Raw genomic sequence first — 20,429 nt, forward strand, 5'->3', positions numbered from 1 at the left:
CTAGAAATCTTAATTTGGTCCTGAATCGATCTTTATCTAGTCATCTACAGAGCCACTGATAGTTAGGCAACATTATTAAGTTAAATAACAACGTCATTATTTTTTAACGTTATTAGATATAATAATAATAAAAAAAAATACGAAATGTTCTCATTAATGAAACTGAAATTCGAAGATAAGGAGATATGGTTTCCTCAGTGTAAACAATTAGTTTTCAATACAATTACCCGATGCAACCTTTTGAAAAACACGTTTTACCTTAAAAAAACAAAACAAGTAGTTTTATTGCCGTACATGAGACATCTGCTTCCCAACGAAAGAACAGACGATTTTATTTCACACCGTCCTGCAGCTTGGTAACTGCAAACCATCTGTTACCTCGTATCGAATGACTCAGCAATTATGTTCAGCACGTGGCCGATTACAAAGCAATCTTTTTTTTTTATCATTAATTTTATTTTTCTTCAGCTGAAAAAAAAATGAGGGTCCTCAGATGAAATGGATACTGATATTCGGATTAAAGGCAGGGTGGAGGACAAGAAAAAGTGAGGGTGAGGTCGCGTTACTCACGTCATTAAGTGTTCTATCCAATTGTGGGATAGGGACGGGTAAAAAATTGGAACAAAAAGTACCATGTAACCAGAAGAGGGGTTTTTTTTTAGAGGGTCGAGGATCAAGACGATTTGTCTCTAATTATTCTCTGAAACTATAGAATACACTTGGGAGTTTGTTCCAATGCTGAACAATAAAAAATAATTTGATTAAACCTAAGAGAATAACATGCTTTTTCTGTTGAGGTTGAATGTTTTAATGAGGGTCGAGTTTACTGGGAAGATTGTAATAAGTTGAAAATAATTCATTTAGGAAAGAAGTTGAAAACAATTTTCAAAGCTCTGGCAAAGTATCTTAATGCAATTAAAAAGTAAAAAGATTATTTTTCGCATGTTTGATTCAATATTTATATCATCTGCGACAACAAAAGGCGTATTTTACAAGCTTTCTGAAGCTAAGTTTTGACATAAATAATAAAATTTATGTGTTTTGAAAATACACTTTCATTAGTGCATTGGAAGATAGAATTTAATTATTTAAATTATATATAAATCAAAACTTATAATTGCAAAAGCGTGAGATGCTAATAAAAATAGTCTATGTAAATTGAAACTGCAGTCACAATTAAGATACATTTTTAATGCATGTTTAGGAAATTTTTTTATCTTATTATATACCGATGATTTGATGGCATTCCTACTCGTGAGAAATGATATCAATTCTCCTTATAAAACACCTTCTCATACTTTTGTAATTTTAACCATTATGGTTACTGAAAGGCTGATCGGGAATGAAAACATCACAAACTTTAAAAAACACATCCATAGACATACAAAAAAGGTTTGCAGGTTTGCTTATTTCATTCCTAAGAAATTAAAAAGAAAACTACACAAATATGGAAACAAATACTGCGGACAAATATAAGAATATATACGGTACTTATGCTGAAAATAAAACAATTTAATTAAACAAAAAGTGGACATTGAAACCTTACATTATAGGAAAATTATAATAAACGAGATAAATACTAAAATATAATTGAGATAACATTTAAAGTAAATAATGACAAAAATTATTCACACACACACACACACACACACACACACACACACACACACACACACACACACACACACACACACACACACACACACACACACACACACACACACACACACACACACACACACACACACACACACACACACACACACACACACACACACACACACACACACACACACACACACACACACACACACACACACACACACACACACACACACACACACACACACACACACACACACACACACACACACACACACACACACACACACACACACACACACACACACACACACACACACACACACACACACACACACACACACACACACACACACACACACACACACACACACACACACACACACACACACACACACACACACACACACACACACACACACACACACACACACACACACACACACACACACACACACACACACACACACACACACACACACACACACACACACACACACACACACACACACACACACACACACACACACACACACACACACACACACACACACACACACACACACACACACACACACACACACACACACACACACACACACACACACACACACACACACACACACACACACACACACACACACACACACACACACACACACACACACACAAAATGTATTTGAGATCAAAATATTTAATCGCATTTAAAAAATCGATGCTTTAGAAAAATAGTAAATGAAAAGGCATTCAATTTCAACTCGTAAGTCCGGTTGGATAAAGAACCACTGGGCAGTTGTAAATGATTATGCGTTCAGTTGAAACTGCTTAGTTGGAAAAAGTAGATTTTCTATTGTAAAGAATTAAAGATTAGTCCTCTGAAGTTAAGAGCAAAGGATTATTGCAAACGTTTTCTGCTTTGATGAATGAAATGAACTATTTTTCGAATTCTTTGCCTAGGCAGGTTATTGGATGCAACTCTTTTCAACCATTCTAGAATTAAATTTGTTACAGGTTTTATAGATTCCACGAAATTGCGCGGTTGCATTCACTCTTTGGCGTAGAGAAATACAGTTCCAGTACCTTCACATGTGCAACAGTCGTTGTTTGCAATATTTTGAGGTAAGCAACGAATGAATCATATTCTATAAAGAAAATGGCATCCTTTCGTATCTAGTTTCACTGGATAAAGACTGATTTTGGGGATATTGTGAAATAAACTCCTGCCTATTCCACCTTCATTTCAATTTATTTACCATTTAAAGAGCATGACTTTTCTCAAGCGATTTTTGATAAATGATTTAGAATTTAATGCCGGTAGGGTTTGTAATACAGGTTTCTCCAGCATGTGCTGAAGCTTTTGTTGACTGTTCATTTTTCTTGCTTCCAGTTAATCTTATTTGTGCCTTAAGTCATTGAAGCACACGATTTTAAAGAAAATAAAAATCCTAGTCACACAGAATTTTTGTTACAAAAATTGAAAAATGAAAGCATTAATTTCAATTAATTAGGTTAAACATTACTCAAAATAAGTAAAAAAAAAATAGCAGCAAGTTCTTTTTACAAGGGCAGGGGTACATGTATTATCCCACAATGCAACAGTTTTAAAATTAGTATCAAGCATCTAATGGCATGATTTTAATAATAAAACAATTTATTCACTCATTCATTTAATAACTATTTATTATTTACTTTATATTATTATATTTTAATAAAACAACACATACCGTTTATGAACGATAAAAATTCACTACATCACATAATGCGCCAACATTATCACAACAGCGTATACAACTTACAAATGCGTTTTATTTTGTGTAACAATTTTTTTTCTCTCCTTTACGTATTTACTATTGTTGCGCAACGTTGCCAACTTTATGAAAAACTTTAAATAAAATATTAATGACTATGAATATGAGTAACTTCAATTTAATTACAAAAGAAACTAAGTAAAAGATTGCATAGTTTTAAACCCATCTAGACCCAAAGAATCAACACATCTAACATGTAAATTTGGGTAATCTAGCAGAATTTGAAAATTTTTGTTGCATTTCGGTTTGCAATTTTGGAATTAGATGCTGCTTGCCTTGTTGTCAATATGAATTACATGGATTATTGTATTGCTGTTTAGAATTGTTTAATTTCGTGCTTCCAACAATAGTTGTAAGTTCTGCTGCTTGGTATACAGTGCTGTTGTCATTTAGTTTGGTCCATAGTTGTATTATCCATATATTGTTCTTCAAAGAGTAGAATGCTGCTCCTGCACCAAACTTTATTTAAGTGCAATCCGAATATATTTTAAGGTGAAGTGGACTGGATGATAGTGGCAACTTCACTATCATCCAGTGAAATTTTGTCTTGGTGGGAGAATTCTGATGAGTTAATTTAACAGCCAGTTATCCCCCCCCCCCTTTAAATTTTCTATTTGAGTTACGTTTGGCAGAACTGGAATTTGAAGAATCTAAAGGAATAATTGGTAAGTCCTCATACTGGAGTTGAAAAGGCAAGGCAAGATTCCAAGTATTACTTGGAGATTTGCTGTTGGTGTGGCACTTGTAACAGAAAAGAGGAACGGTTTTTGTATTGATAATAATTTATGGATCATTTTTATAAATGATAGAAAAACAAAAAGCGGAAGTGGAATTTGAAGCCTTTAGAGAAATGTTTTTTAAGTCCTCATACTGGAGTTGAAAAGGCAAGGCAGAATTCCAAATATTACTTGGAGATTTGCTGTTGGTGTGGCACCTGTAAAGGTGGGTTCACACTAGGCTAACAGTTGCGCGCAATTGTTGTCTCTCTGCTGTTGTCCCTCTATTGTCCCCGTGTGAACAGTTGAGACAACGTTGATGGGACAATGGCTAATAGTTGTCCCGGCGGAACAACCATTTGATATTGTGCCGTAGCAATCACGTGATTTTCCTGAAGTAGGCGTGACCTTCTATTGCGCACAATAGTTGGCTTCGTGTGAACCCACCTTAACAGAGAAACGACCTTTGTATTGATTGACCTTTGTAATAATTTTTGCATCATTTTTACAGATGATGACGTGCATCACGTCACACGTCTGTCCCACGGACAAGCATGTGTTTAGCTATGGTTTATACAAGAGCCTTCTCTGTTTCAGGTTGATATAACAGTTGTTTTAGAGAAATTTCAATGGTTTTCGAGTGTCTGACCACCTCGATATTTAATACGATCTTTCCAACAAAAGTTATTATTAAGATAAACTTTGATGATCAGAGATATTTATAAGACTTTGTTCGTTTAATAGATTTCTTATCCCAAGTAATTCTAGGGGTTCCATGTTGTTTACTCTCAGGAAAATATTAATAGTTTTTTTTCCTTATATTTTTGTTTTTAGTAATTCCCATTTCTAAGAATTTGTTATAAACAGCATATTTTTGATAATTTTTCTTTTAGTTTATAAGTAAAAGCATGGTTTTAAAACCTTTTTTTATTATGTTTTGCTTTAGCATATTTCATAATTTATTTTAAATATTATACAATCTAGTTATAAGTTTTTTTTCTCTAATTAGCTGCCAGATGACGCCTCTTATCTGGAGCTAAAATTTAGCTCAAATCAATTGAGAAATTAATAATTTGGTTTTAAAAATATTAGAATAGGAAATACTTTTATAGGAAACATGACTGCATAAAATTCCCGAACTTTAATATTAATGAAAAATCGTTTATAAAATTCCACTTTCGCAAAAATAAACATGAATTAAAATATGTTAATAAATAAAAAAGTGTAACAACAAAATTTCAAAAATTTCAATTTCTGCATTATTTTTTTTAAAAAATAAAAAGATTATTAAAGATAAAATCCAAGAAAGGTGAAAATTCTATCTTTTAATGCTATCAGCGAAAGATATATCTAACAGATTTCGTTCCTTACTTTTTCCTTATCTTATTTCTTTATCATATTTCATAAAACATAAAAAAATATGTAATTCCCTATTTTTTTTTATAACAAACCTAATTATTTCTTTGTGAAATAGTTTTGTGGTGACTGAATTTTCTACTAAAAATGGAAGGAAGGACTCAAGAAGCTGTGGAGCTAGCAGTAAAGATAATGATGATAAACATTGGATATTTTATACACATCAGAGTATTCCGAATTCATATTGATATTTTTACAACTGAAAATCTAAACTGGAACTGAATATCAAAATGGCGTTGTTAAATTACTGAAGAAATATTGTTTTAAGACAATCTTGAGGATTTTTGTTGCTTGAAAAAAAATTTCTAATAAAATAAATTCTTGCCTCAAAATGTGGGATCTTTTTCGATTTTTTGTAACATTTTGAAAGTTATTTTAGAGCTAAGACGTAGATATTGATTTCTAAGTTGAGTTGTTTAGAAATTTCGAAAGAAAACAAAAAAATTAGAATTTACTATTAAAAAAAAGTGCTAAAGAGGAAGGTATTCTTCGACAAACTACTAACCTCTTCCTTAATCTCTATGGACAAGAAATTTGTTTACGCCCAATTAAATCAAATCACATCATATATGTTTTAAAATATGCTAGAAATTACGAATATATGTTAATGATTTCCCGTAACTATATAATTCTTTTATTGAAATAGCACAAATTTCAGAAAGCTTATGTAATCGCAAAGGAAACTATAAATCTAGAAATTAATGAAATAACTAAGTAATAAAGAATGCCAATTTCCATGCGGAAAGAGCGAAAACTATGCTTTACTTCAATTTTTTTATTCATATGTACCATTTTATAGTTAAAACTAGTTTAATATTATCTAATGATAGTGTCTTGGCTCTACAAATATTAATTTTGAAATAAATCAATTGATAATTCATTTGCTTTTGCCATTAAAATAGCTAAAAAAATTGTGTGAACAGTACCAGAAGACAAAACTTACGATACAGAGTGGATTCAGAAACAATTATCACAATAAATGTTTATTCCAGCTTCTTTAATCTTAGAAAATGAAAATAATTCAGCGAGCTATCTTAATTTTAATTATTTCGTTAAAATGTTACAAATAAAAATATTTCATTATTTTTTGGTTTTAATTAATTAATATTTCATATATTATTTTGTTTTGCTGGCATACTATTTTTAAATTGAGTTAAGCGACATATATGAAGAAAAAAAAAAAAATGTTCAAACTATAGAGTAGAGAGTTGGTCCTAATGTTATCACATTTGGCACATAGTTATTTTCTGGGCAAAATAAATTTGGTTTCAAAATTTTAAAGAACTTGTTACATGTTGTACAAAAACCATTTTCTCAACAATTAAAAATTCAAAAAAAAAGTTTTTCGGTGTTATTAATCATATTCATGTTTATTTATTCTCTAAATTTGATAATTTTTTAAATATAATTTTGAATTTTAGTTATTATTTAGTCAATTTGGTTGCGATGGTATCAGATAGGAAAAACAGCTGCACATTGAAACAGTGCACCTCAAATCACTAACAATGATTTCGGTTTGGGCTACCATCTCGTAGCAAATTTTTGAACTTTCTTAAGCAATACTCACTATAGCATCTGTGTAAACCTATTGTTGTTTATCATTCAGATCTTTATTTTTCATGTTTATAAGGATGAAATTTTTTAATAGATCTTTTCCCTCATATTCATACATATATATAAATAAAATGATAAAATTATAAATTTAATTTCAACCATTTAGCTTACTGTGTTTTTGAGGTATTATATTTCTGTTGTACTCTATATTATCTTCTAAAATTTTTTTTCTTGGATTTTATACAAATCCTTTCCGAACTTAATTTTTTCATGCTTAGATTCATACTGATATTTTATTTTGCTTGATTTTTTTTTTTTCGTACCCAAATGATGGAGTTTTAAAATTGATTTTTCACTTTTTAATTTGTTTGCCTTTTTTAAATTTTGTTTCCAAAGTACGTGACTACGTTCAGAAAGAATCTATTAAATATTCATATTTTTTTATTTTTACATAAAATAGATTGAATCTATGAGAGTTGTCTCCCTAAAACTGTCTTGCATATTCTCTGATATATATTATTAATCGCATGCCGTTAACGAACAATAGTCACGAAAAAATTCTATCAGCAGACGATCTTTGACGATTAATCGCTGGGATGCTATTTTATACTAACATTAGAACATCGAATGTGTATTTTCGGATGCTTTTTTTTCTCTCGATCAACTGAAATCCAAACTTCAAAACAGAAATACAATTGTAGTTTAGTGTAATGTGATCCGCGAGAATAGAACCTGGTGGTTAGCAGTCCAGTAACATAACCATTATGCAAAAGCAATTGCTCGTGCAGCGTAGTTGTTAACTGGCTTATAAGCTATTCACCACAGATTCTCCCTCGAGTAAGTCGGAGGCGAGACGAACGATATGGTTGTTGAGTGGTGATGTATTATTAGCTGTTGTCTAATGGGCCTGTACCCAGTTGAGTAGCGAGTGTGTGTGAGTGGTTGCTGATGCTGCGTCATGTGAGTGTGACGACTTTGGATTGCTGCATCAAGTGAGTATGACGACTTTGGTTGCGGGTAGATTTCGCCACAACAGCTGTTACGAAGATTGAAGGTTCATCGTCCGAGGTCACCAATTTAGCGATATGAGATGCGTGATGATACAACCTGGGACCTTGTAGTTAGCAGTCCAGTAACATAACCATCATGCAAAAGCAATTGCACGTGCAGCGTAGTTATTAACTGGCTTATATGCTATTCACCACCGTAGTCACAAGATCACATAACAAATTTCATTTATTTAAATTATTGCATTTTTGTGTGACATAATGCCTTTATAAGCACGCATAGGTACAGTCAACCTCTTGACAGAATTGGTTCAAAATTTGATAAGGATCTAGATTTTAAATGAGAAACTGTGTACCAAGTTATTTTTTATCTATTTTTTTTTACATTTTGTAGTTATTGAGTCCACTTGCACTTGGAACAGTCAGGCAGATAGGCTTCCATCGAATGTATTTTGTCAAACATTTGACATAAATCTAAAAATTTGGTAATAAATTCATATACCAAATTTCATCCGAGTAACTCAAAGTATTTTTAGGTTATAGTATTCACAGAATAATTCCAAAAACGTGTTTTTCGAACTCGGGCAGTTTAAAAAGTAAAGATTCGTCAAAATCATGAGTTCGAATTTTTCACGATTACTATTCGTATTCTTTACATATGGGGGTGAGGGGGGCATTTGAAAAAAAAATATATGAATTAAAACCCAACACTTTTTTGGGGAAATAAGGCTAAATTCAGGTAAAAAGTTTAAAAAAAAAATCTATTTCAGAAGTTTATCAGAAAATTTGCTCAAATTTGTGCAAAAGATTTAAGAAATATATCACTCCTGCAAAAAGAAATAATTTGTATCTCTATCTAATCTTTCTGTACTGGAATTTGACTAATAAAGTACATGGGATTTCCAGTTCTTTTTTTTTTTAAAACCATATGGAATTTTAAAATAAATATAAAATATTTTCAAACTGTTCACGCGAATGTCGCTTAACGCCAAATTTGACAATCTTAAAATTACGGCAACCCCGTTACCCGCCCTTCCAGTCGAGTCTTTCAGGGGTTCATTAGAACGTTGACCCGCATCGGCTTCCCACCCCACGCAGAAGCTGTAAACAACTTCAATTTGTAAGGCTTAACAAAGCCAATCACAATGCAATACCGCAATCAGCCATGTATTATATGAACTACTAACCTCAAAAGGAGTGTATATAGTATAAATAAAGAAGTTTAAGCATAAGTACAGTCCACTGCTTACTTCGATTCACCATATTTATAGTCCTTGCAACCGGAGGAATTACTAGTAAAAATAATCATGGCTGATGCTTAAAGAGCGAAAATCATTTCTCTTAACAGAAAGAGAGGTAGTATAAAGTCTTCTTTAACCCTTTAAAGGGCCGTTTTTTTCTAGTCATATTATGTTAAAATATTTTTAGGCTTGAAATTAGAATAAGAAAAGGGATTTATTTAGCTTATTAGATAAATTTAACTTGATTAATTAATTAATTTGGTTAATTAATAATTAAGTAACAAATCAAGACACATCATTTTGTGTGAGATAAAGAACTGAAGCATCTAAGTTTCTGTCTTTCTAAAAAAATTTATCAGAACTTATGCCAACCTACATAATTTCTTACAAAGATTGATAAATTTGGTGAGAAGCATACTTCCCACGGCCCTAGAAAGGGTTAACAAAGCTGAACTCTTTTATCGAAACGGATGATACAAAGGACTCTATAGTGTATCAACCTAAACTGGATAATCTTCTCAAGATTAAACAAAACCTAGAACAGATAAAAGAAGAATACTTCATTTCAGCCGAGGATTCCGAATTACAAGGATTGGAAGATTAGGTAGAAGAATTGGAAAAACAGTGTGAAAGACTAGAGGTAATCCTCAAGAAAATATTAGCCTCTAATAATGAAGTTTTATCTGCTTCGAATTGTAATTCTCGTTCTAATGAAGCATCAAGCAAAACAGAAAGCATTAGTTTCAGACTGTCTAAGTTTTCTGGTCATTACCAAGACTGGCAGAATTTTAAAATTCAATTTGAAAATATCATTGACAATAATGATAAATTGACTGAAAGTCAAAAGTTATAATATTTAAGATCAACTCCTAGCGGTGCAGCTGCAGAAATAGTGACAGTAGAAGAGAGTTATATCAGTTTGAAAAATGCTCTGAAAGAATGTTTTGATAATAAGCGATTATGCGTTCAAAGTCATTTCAATGACATTATTAGCTTTACAAATTCATACATCCGATTCAGCAAAAGGTTTACGAGCCTTTGTGAACATTGTCTTAAACATGTTCGATCTCTTAAAATTATGGGTTTAGAACAGAACTCTTTTTCTGAACCATTATTGATTATTATTTTGATGAAAAAATTAGACAAAGAATCAAGAAGACAGTTTGAACTTTCTTTGGTGTCATCTAATTTACCTACATGGTGTGAATTCATTGAATTTTTAAAGAAAAGATGTCTTGTTCTTGAAAACATTCAAGGTAGCATTACCGCAAAATCAAAACCACAACCAGAATCATATAAAAAGTCGCATTCATTTTTTGTAGGAAACTATTCTAAGAAAATGTGTATCGCATGTTTACCTTTTACATCCTTTATTTAAATGTGAAGCATTTTTAAAATTAAATCCTGTGTCTAGATTGAATATGATAAAAGGTATTCATTGTACTAATTATTTATCAGATTCTCATAAAACGAATCATTGCCGCAGCCAATCACCATTGTAAGATCTGTTTTGGCTTTCATAATAGCCTTCTTCATAATGATTCTTTTGCAAGAAATAAAAAAAAAAAATTAAAAAAAAAAACAGCAACTAGCCTCAACAAATAAATCTAGTAATCAACATACTTCCGATTCTAACTCAAAAGAATTAGCCCAAACAGAAATATCTCCTTCTCTCTGTTCGCAAGATCAATGAAAAACAAAAACAGCTAATTCGTCTATTTTGCCTACCATTATTGTTTATATTAAAAATACTGCTGTTCAGAAAATACCTTTACGAGGCATCTGTGATACTGGATCTCAGAATTCGTTTATCACCACAGAAGTCGCGAATAAATTAGCTCTTAAAAAAATACAAAAATACTGTAACGATTTCCGGTATCAATGGAAAAACGAGTCAGTTACTTTCAAAAGTGTCTGCAGAGATTTCAAATGGCGATGAATCATACATCACAATAGCTCAGTTGCTCGTCATTCTAAAAATTACGGAATGTATTCCTTCAATAAATAAAAAATTGGAAAAACAAAATTAACCTGATGGATTTAATTTGGCTGATCCTATGCAAGGTCAAAGGGCAATTGATATATTATTTTCAGCTTCTTTCTTTTTTGATATATTAATGCCAGGGAAATATATTTCAGATAATCTTAATTCTTATTTTGCTGAATTCGCGTTTCGGATTTATTACTAGCTCCGCAAAGGAAGGAGAGAGAATTTAATCATAAATTCTGTGGTCTTGTTACGCAGAATGATAACTTAGAAAAAATAATGGAACGATTTTGGCAAGTCGAAACCTTCTATAAAAATCAATTTTCTTTAAGTGAAGATTCAATTTATTGTGAGAAACATTTCAAGCAAACATACAAACGCAATGAGGAAGGTAAATATATTGTAGAAATGCCAATAAAAGAGAAGGTGAATCAAAACAAAGAGATCGAAATCGTCTAGACAGTTTAATTAAAAGGTTAAACAAAAACCCGCAAATGAAAAAGCTCTATTCTGAATTCATTGAGGAATATGAAGCTCTTTGTCACATGGAAAGAGTAGTGGAAGATGAATTACCAAAAAGCAATTATTTTTTACCCCATCATGGAGTCTACCTGGAAGGATCCACAAGCACCCCCCTAAGAGTAGTCTTCAATGCTACCTCCTCTAGCTCTAATGGAGTTTCATTAAATGATTTATTGTGTAAAGTTGATGTAGTTGAGGACATTTTTGAATTAATATTAAGGTTCAAGACACACAAGTTTGCCTTTACATTTGACATTTAAAAGATGTTTCGTCAGATTTTAGTTGTGCCACATCAAAGAGACTATTTACGAATTTTATGGTTTGATGAAAATTTCCATCAAGAAGTAACATTTAGATTAAAAACTGTGACATATGGCACTTCCTGTGCACCTCATCACCATTAAACAATTAGCTTTAGACGAAGCATCGGACTTTCCGTTAGCATCGGAAATGGTTTTATGCGACCTTTACATGGATGATGGAATTACAAGCGCTTCGGATATCCAAACTGCTCAAATTCTACAACAGCTGATAAATGTGTTCGCAAGAGCAGGAATGTCCTTACATAAATGGACTTCAAACTCACAGGAACTTTTAAATAGTTTTCCAAATTCTAATCCTGAAAACACTTTTCCCATGAAGCATTCCCATAGATGAGCAGGTCTCAAAGGCTCTTGGATGCATTGGAAGCCTTTCGAGGATTTATTCATATTCACAATCAAGTATGAAAGCGAATCTATGCTCACGAAACGAACAGTTCTCTCAGTCAGGTATTCAGGTGTCGTCCTCGTCATCTCACCGCTGTTCAAAATGACGCGGTCCATCCCAAAATAGCCCTGGTGTTGCTTTAAATAGGACGTTAATATAACTAAAATAAACTTGATGAAACAATGAAAACAGTTTAAATTTCAGGCAACAAAATCTTTGTTGGAAAATAAAGAAGAAAAAAAAATGCCAAAATTCAGAAAATAATTTGCGAGGCAATGGAATTGATATTGTAACGAAACTTGTTCTAACTTGGCCCAGACTGAATAGCTCAGTGGTAGAACGCTATGAACTGAAAGCGATAGTTCGCAATTTCGTATTTGACTGCAGGCAAGTTGCCTAAAAATTGTTTTGTTATTGATTTACTTTCTGTTATTTCTCGTTTGTTCTAGAATGCTCTTATAATTTCTGTATCTTTCTAAATCTGGAAGATCCGAGTCATTTCGTCTTGTATATAAAAACAGATGTAAAGTTTAATTCCTTGAATAAAGTTTTGAGTTGAGATTAGCGAGTGTTATTTTTGACTTTAGTTAACACACGGTTTATCTACGCGACATCATTAAAAATTAAAAAAATAAATAATCAAATTTTAAAACAGTGTAAAATTCATATTTATGCGATAATATTTTTAGGAGTTACAGCGGAAAAACGTCAGAATTAAACTTAATTTTTAATAAATTAAAATTTCAAAAATATTTTAATTATAATTTTAATGCCGAAAGGATTTTATCCTGCAAAGTAGATATATACCAAATTTGGTAGCTGTAGGCCAAACGGTCTGCCCTGTAGAGCGCCAAGAAACACATACACTTTCATCTTTATTATTAATAGAGATAAAAATATTTAATTCGTTGGAAGCATATGTTCTTCCCTATAAAAAGAAAGGAAACAAAATCTTTAAGGTCGCATTTGTGAATCCACTTTTCGTTAAAAATAAATAAATAAAAAAGAGAGAGAGGAGAAAAGAAATTTACTTAAAATAGCAAATTCTATAAACTGCCCCACATCCTTTGTATTTCAAAGGTTTGTACCTTAAAGATCCTCTTTCCCTCCTACCAATTCTGAACGGAAACCACATTCTTCTGCCATATTTGTTTTATGTCAAACCCTTCAAAAGAAGAGTGCATCTATCGCAACCACCTGTTTGACAAGTCCTCCTCATGGAGAACTACTACAAGACCCCCTGCCGGAAAGCTTTCTTTGCACCGTATATTGATTACATAATGGTTCGCATCCTCCAAACCCGTTCCGATGATTTCGAATACTGGGCTTGATAAAAAGATTCTAAGAGTGGAGTGTTATTTATTTACATTTATTCCTCCTCATAGGAGCGCAATATTGTTCTTTGGTGCCATGAATGGAAGGCCGATACGAGATGAAGGTAACAACAATACAGTAAATAGGAAGAATTTGAAAGAAAAATTACAGATGCTTATGCGTGAAATTGACATGAATCAAGTATTCAGAAGTCTAAAATAAATGAATAAATAAATGAGGCTTGAAAAATATACAAACAAGAGAGAAAGAAAAATTTTGAACTTTTATTCCGAAATATCAAAGCATAACAATGTATTAGGTTTGTTTTATTTACCTTCGTCTTTGCATTCTATGAGTAGATTTCATCACCAAACGATTTTCTCAATGAATGCCAGCTAAAAATATTTCACTTTAATAAAAACTTTGACTGTTTCGAAAAAGGCAAAAGCATTGCCTGGTTTCTAATATTTATTCTTGCCAAATCGATGTGTTAGTTTACACTGTTTATTCATAATGTAGATATTTTGCCGTACAAGGGAAAAAGAGCATTGTTACAAAATTAAACTCGAAAATAGTTTTGAAAATCATTAAAATTAGAAAAAAAATTAAAGAAAAATTAATTCGATATCTCTGACAAACCATTTTTTTAAATTTTAAAATGACGCAAGAATAATTTTTACGTTATAACATGCTTTGAAGAAATAATGACAAATATTAAAGTTTTGAATTAATTAAAAATTTTGAAAAGTCCTTTTTCGGTGCTTTATTAGCATAAAATACCCATCGACATTTTTATATCTTTATGATATTCCTCGACATTCAGAATATCAAATAGCATTGTAGAGATATCGTAAAATATCTTGTAGTCACAGAGTTCGCATTTACTCACCCAAGAAGCAAGTATATGCCAAATATATCAATTCTAGATTTAACGATCCTTTTTGCAGAACATTTTGAACGATTTTTGCAATATATAAAGAATATTAAGCCTATAGTTAAAAAATATAATGCAAAAATTAAACAGTGAACCCAATATTTTGGGTCCAAGTCAAAGTGACCATTACATCCGAATTATCAATGCATCTAAACTGCTTGGGAATTGGAAACATTTGTACTTTCAAAAATTGCTTTTTCAGTTTTATTCTAATAAAATAGAAGGTATTTCAATGTATAATAAGTAATTCGATTTTTCAAATTTCGAAAGTTTATAAATTATCCCTTAACAATGAAATGATCAAGAATGCAACAATGAATGAATGTAAGATCCTATGATAAAAAGACACTGCTTTCCCTCCCCTCGAAACACGTTTTTTTTTTTTTTTTTTTTTTTTTTCAAATTGCGGTAAGCATAAAATGCGATTCTATTTAATTACAATCGTTTGAATTTTTTTTTAATATTTATAAACATTATGCATCTGATAAACATATATATATATTTTTTTCTGCTCAATAATATTAATATTTAGAAGCTTTTATGCAAATATCATACATTTTCAAGTTTACACGATATTTATTATATTTTTTTAAACCTTTATTATTAGAATATTTAAATGAAAATAAGTTCGCACTAATTATTAAACTTATGCTCATATATTATTTAACTTCAGAGTGATTTTACTCATAATTATTTTTTCTGAAAGTATCGATTTGTGATTATGAACTTGGAAACTATCGCATCACAACACATATTCGATTTGGAATCAAAAACAAATATTTTAAGACACAAATTTTTGAGCTCTATGTTTATAATTAAAACAAACCATTCTTTTTATATATCCTTAATTTACTATCAGATATTAAATTTTAATTGCTAAAAAATCCCCTTTATTTAAAATTAAAATTTTGGCAATTTTTACTGTCGAGAACGTCTCAGTACCCTTAAAAATAATACAATTCTTTAAGCATATCTTTATATACAGCAGAAAACATAACATTACTCAAATTGTTCATTCGTTTTAATTAAAAACAGAAAAATCGATGCAATGTGCAGAATTAAAAAAATATTCATACATATTTAATTTTTTTATACTTAAAAAATTATCGAAACTATTGAATTATCAAGCATTCGTCAGATAAACCGAACAATGTTCAGCAAAAGATTCAGCAGGCTATTGGACCTATCTTCTTAAGGGTCGGATGGCTTGTAGAGTTTCATAGGTTTATAGTGGGTTCATTTCTGGCTCCTCTTCATCGTCATCATTACTCTGTGCTGTCATCTCTTCGATTCATCTGTGTTTGTCAATTTGTTCCTTTTATAATTTTGTTAATTGCTCCCATATTTACAATAACATTAAACCAGGCTTCATACACTTATTCTAAAAGATCCACTGACTTGCCTATAAAACAAGGTGGGGGATCTGGCTCCTCCCATCGATGGCGAGACGTACTTCCTTCGGGAAGGGTTGTACCGTAGCCGGTGATGGCCCTTTAGACTCAACCACAATTCTCGCCAGCGTTGCTGTTGCGGCGGTCCGGTCATTCAGTAATATTTATCCGTGTGCCTTCGGGCGGGTCGGAGAGTCAGTGATATGACTTGCCTATAAAACAAGGTCATCCTTAGATTAGCCTTAATAAAACTTCCCCACCGAACCATCTGGATCGCTGAACTGATCAGTATAAGCGAATTGTTGATAGTTAAAATCACAGGTTTTCTATGTATTTAGAAATGGAAGGTCTATTCCTCGCTGTTTTGATAACGGCAGTCGATTGATCGTTACATATGTTATCACAACAAGCGGCGATTATTATTTATTTTCATATCCAACAAAACAGAATCCTAATTTTAAGCGAAAAATTATGCATATAAAGAAGCATGAATGATATCCCGAAATTTCCTAACAAAGCTATTATCCCCTCCCCTTCGCATAAAATTGTGAAAGTTGGACCTAGCCGTAAATGCCACGTGTCTCAGATTTTTATTTTCAGACATCTGAGCATGAGCCTTTTTTTGATGCGTAATATAATAAATCGAGTAAGAATTTTGTAAACTTTTTTTCCGACCGACCAAAGCCAAGCTTTTACTCAGAATTTCAATTGTAGTGTAGCGGTTTGTTATGAGCGAGGATAGAACCTGGGACCTTGTGGTTCGCAACCCAGTAACATGGCCACAATACAAAAGCAATTGCTCTTGTAGCGTCGCTGTTAACTGGCTTATAAGCTTTCACTACAGACTCTCCCTCCAATGAGTCGGAGTTGAGACGAACGACATGGCTGTCAAGTGGTGATGTTTTATCTGTTCAGTCTAATGTGCCTGTACCCCAATTGAGTAGCGCCAATCGTTATGGCGAGCTTTTGTATGTGAATGATTGCTATTGCTGCGTCAAGTGAGTCTGACGGCTTTGTGTTGCTGCAGCAAGCGAATCTGACGACTTTAGTTTGCTTTGGGTAAATGGCGCCACAACAGCTGTACGAAGGTTCATCGTCCGAGGTCTAATGTAGCTGTTTGTTATGAGCGAGGATAGAACCTGGGACCTTGTGTTTCGCAGCCCAGTAACATGACCACCATACAAAAGCAATTGCTCGGGTAGCATAGCTGTTAACTGGTTTATAAGCTATTCTCTACAGTATGCTCTTTTAGTTCCTTAATTATTAGTCCGCTTTCGCTAATCTGTACTTGATATGAAAGCTCCTAATTCTTTGATGCACTATTATTGATTATTCTTCCACCACCAATTTCAATTTTCTAGAAAAAAAAAATATTCCTTGACTGAACATTCTCTAAGAAAGAAAGGGGAAGAGGAAAACAACAACAAAATAAACCTCATAATTGAATTCGTCAAGTCCCATAACCGTATCGATTCCAAATTTTTTTATTTCATATGAAAGTGTTTGGCCATTAGATTAATCATAAATAATCGCTGGCTTCCCACCATTATGAAGGTTTAAAAGCTTTTGTAACATAACACTTAGGCAGGAGCATTGGCCTTCACAAACGATCTTTTTTCTTCAATTTTATTCGTCATTCTGGAATCATTTGTTCGAACCAACAAAAATTATTAGGAAAATCAAAAAATGAACACTAGTTCCAACCACTAATCTTATTTCAGCAGTTTTCCTTCCACATGAAAGGTAATACAACCTAGAAAAATCACCAGTATTGTAGTTCCACATAAACTCCCAATTTTTGAGAAATTACAAAACATTAATAAACATTTTCAAAGGGCAAGAAGGAGGAGACATGATAGAATTTCAATCAATGAACCGATTTTATCAAATTTTATTTCATTTAAAAAATGTATGACACTTAGATATGCCATCAATGTATGCCCTTCGCCATTTTCCAGATATTAACAAAATAAAATACTTTAAATACTAATAGCATACTTTAAAATATCACTTTGATTTTTTGTAATAAAATGTAATTAATCAAAGTTGGTTGTCATTAATGCTATTAATATTATGGTCACCCATATTATTAGTAATCATTGCTTAATATAAAATTTATTTAAGCACCTATTAGTAATTAATATTGTGACAAATTAAAATAATAAAAATTCTGATTACAGATCCTCTTCTTATTTGTTTTATCATTTTGTATACAAAAAAAAAAAATTGTAAATAATTTTGAATAAAATTATAAAAATTTCCTAGCTATTATAATAAATCCAAAAACTATAATACATTTTTCAAAAAACTTTAATATGCAAATATGAAAAAAAAAAAAAAAACCCATCAGAATAATGTTTTGAAGAATCAGAATAATGTTTTGAAGATTAATTAATACATGTTTTTAATTCAAATAAATTTCACTTCAAGGCATTTGTAAATAAAAATAAAAATACAAAATTAAGTAATCCGAAACCACCTTTTAAAAAGGGAGGTCTTTAACTCTCAGAGGCTCCTAGAGCCTATTTTTTTTAACCCACCTAGCATTTGGGTTCCTTGTAAACAGCTTGACTTGAAACTCTTACTCTTGTTATAGTTGTCAGCAATGAACTCAGATGTCTAGCAAAATGACTCCTCAGACACCATGCAATCATTACCATTTATAACTTTGATTTTCTAAGTATAGAACTAATGATCAACCGATGACCAATTCTAGATCAGTAATCTAGAATTGGTCATGGGTAGCATCTATATACTGCTTTGAAGTTTGTTCTGTAGCTTGCAAACATAAACAGTGGTGCATGCAGAATTATGATTGCCAGCATTACACGATTAAACGATTTTATCCAATTTGTTCAACTGTTTTGAAATGAAGATTGCAAAGTTTTTTACATCACCAGAGAACATTAAATCATAGAATGTGCTGGATTAATGGTGGGATTTTGTAACTTTGAAATGGAAAATAACATTTAATATGAATGTAACAGATAATGCTGATTCCATATTTTGAAAGGCTCATCAAGAACAGATAATCAAGTGAGAAAATGAAAATTATAATAATTGTACCTTGAAAGAGATGGATAAAAAGAATCATCACATTATGCATGTAATAAATATTACAAACCAAAAAATTTCAAAAATCACAGCATTTTTTTTTTTTTTCAAATTAGTATATATACCTTTTATCAAAAGTTCCTTCAAAATTATTGTAATTATTTTTTAAACTTTGGAACAACTGTTAGTCTGAATTTGTGTGTGTGATAATTGATTTATTAGAATTTCTTCTTATTGCACATGGTAATGATTTATCAAAGAGCATCATCAATACAAAGATGAGAGTTTTAATCCTTCCATACATTTTTACTTGTAAAAATTATTTTTTAAATTAATTTATTATATTTTTAAGACATTACCATGAGCAAAAGGAATAAAAATACAAAACATGATTTGTTCATTTTTCTTCAAACAAAAGGTAAGTAAAGTATGTAACCATCAGATCATGTAAAAAAAGAAAAAAAAAAAAAAAAAAAACTGAGGAAATAGTTAATGATAGAGTTTTAAAAGCTGAAGCCTTTATCACATATAGTATAGATGTAGTTATGAATTCAGTTTTTTTTTACTTCCTTTCTTTACAATATAAATAATAATAATAATAATGGATATACTGGAATTATTAGGTAATTTCTTTCTTTCTTTTATTATTTAAAAACAAAATAACCTGTTAATGATTTAATCAGATTTAACTATATTTCTGACATACTATTTGCAGTGATAATTCATAGATGATCAATTAAACTGAATGATGGAGATTTGATTTTAAAAAAATATCTACCTCTTACAGCCAGCTGTTCACTAACCATATTAATAGATAGAATAGATAATTAATAGATAAAGAAAGATTTTGATTGTGATTAGCAAAGAGGTGAAACTAATTGGCAAATTCAGCTCACTGTAAACTAATGCTGGAATTTGTAATATTTCTTGAAAATAAAGGGTGGTAGTCAACTATTGATGACTTATCTAAGGGTATAAGTTTTAATATAAAATAAAAATTAATAGAATCAATAAAAAAAATTTAGGAAATTATGTCATTTTTTTAATATTGAGAGTTTATAGTGAAGTAGCATTTTCGAGATTTCCCCAGAAATTAAGGAAAACGGAAAGCAGAAGGCCCTTGATTACATATCTAGTGAATGTGAGCTTTCATACAAAATAAAAATTGATAAAAT

The sequence above is a fragment of the Argiope bruennichi genome, chromosome 7 (assembly GCF_947563725.1).
Source record: "Argiope bruennichi chromosome 7, qqArgBrue1.1, whole genome shotgun sequence".
In the NCBI taxonomy this organism is placed as follows: domain Eukaryota; kingdom Metazoa; phylum Arthropoda; class Arachnida; order Araneae; family Araneidae; genus Argiope; species Argiope bruennichi.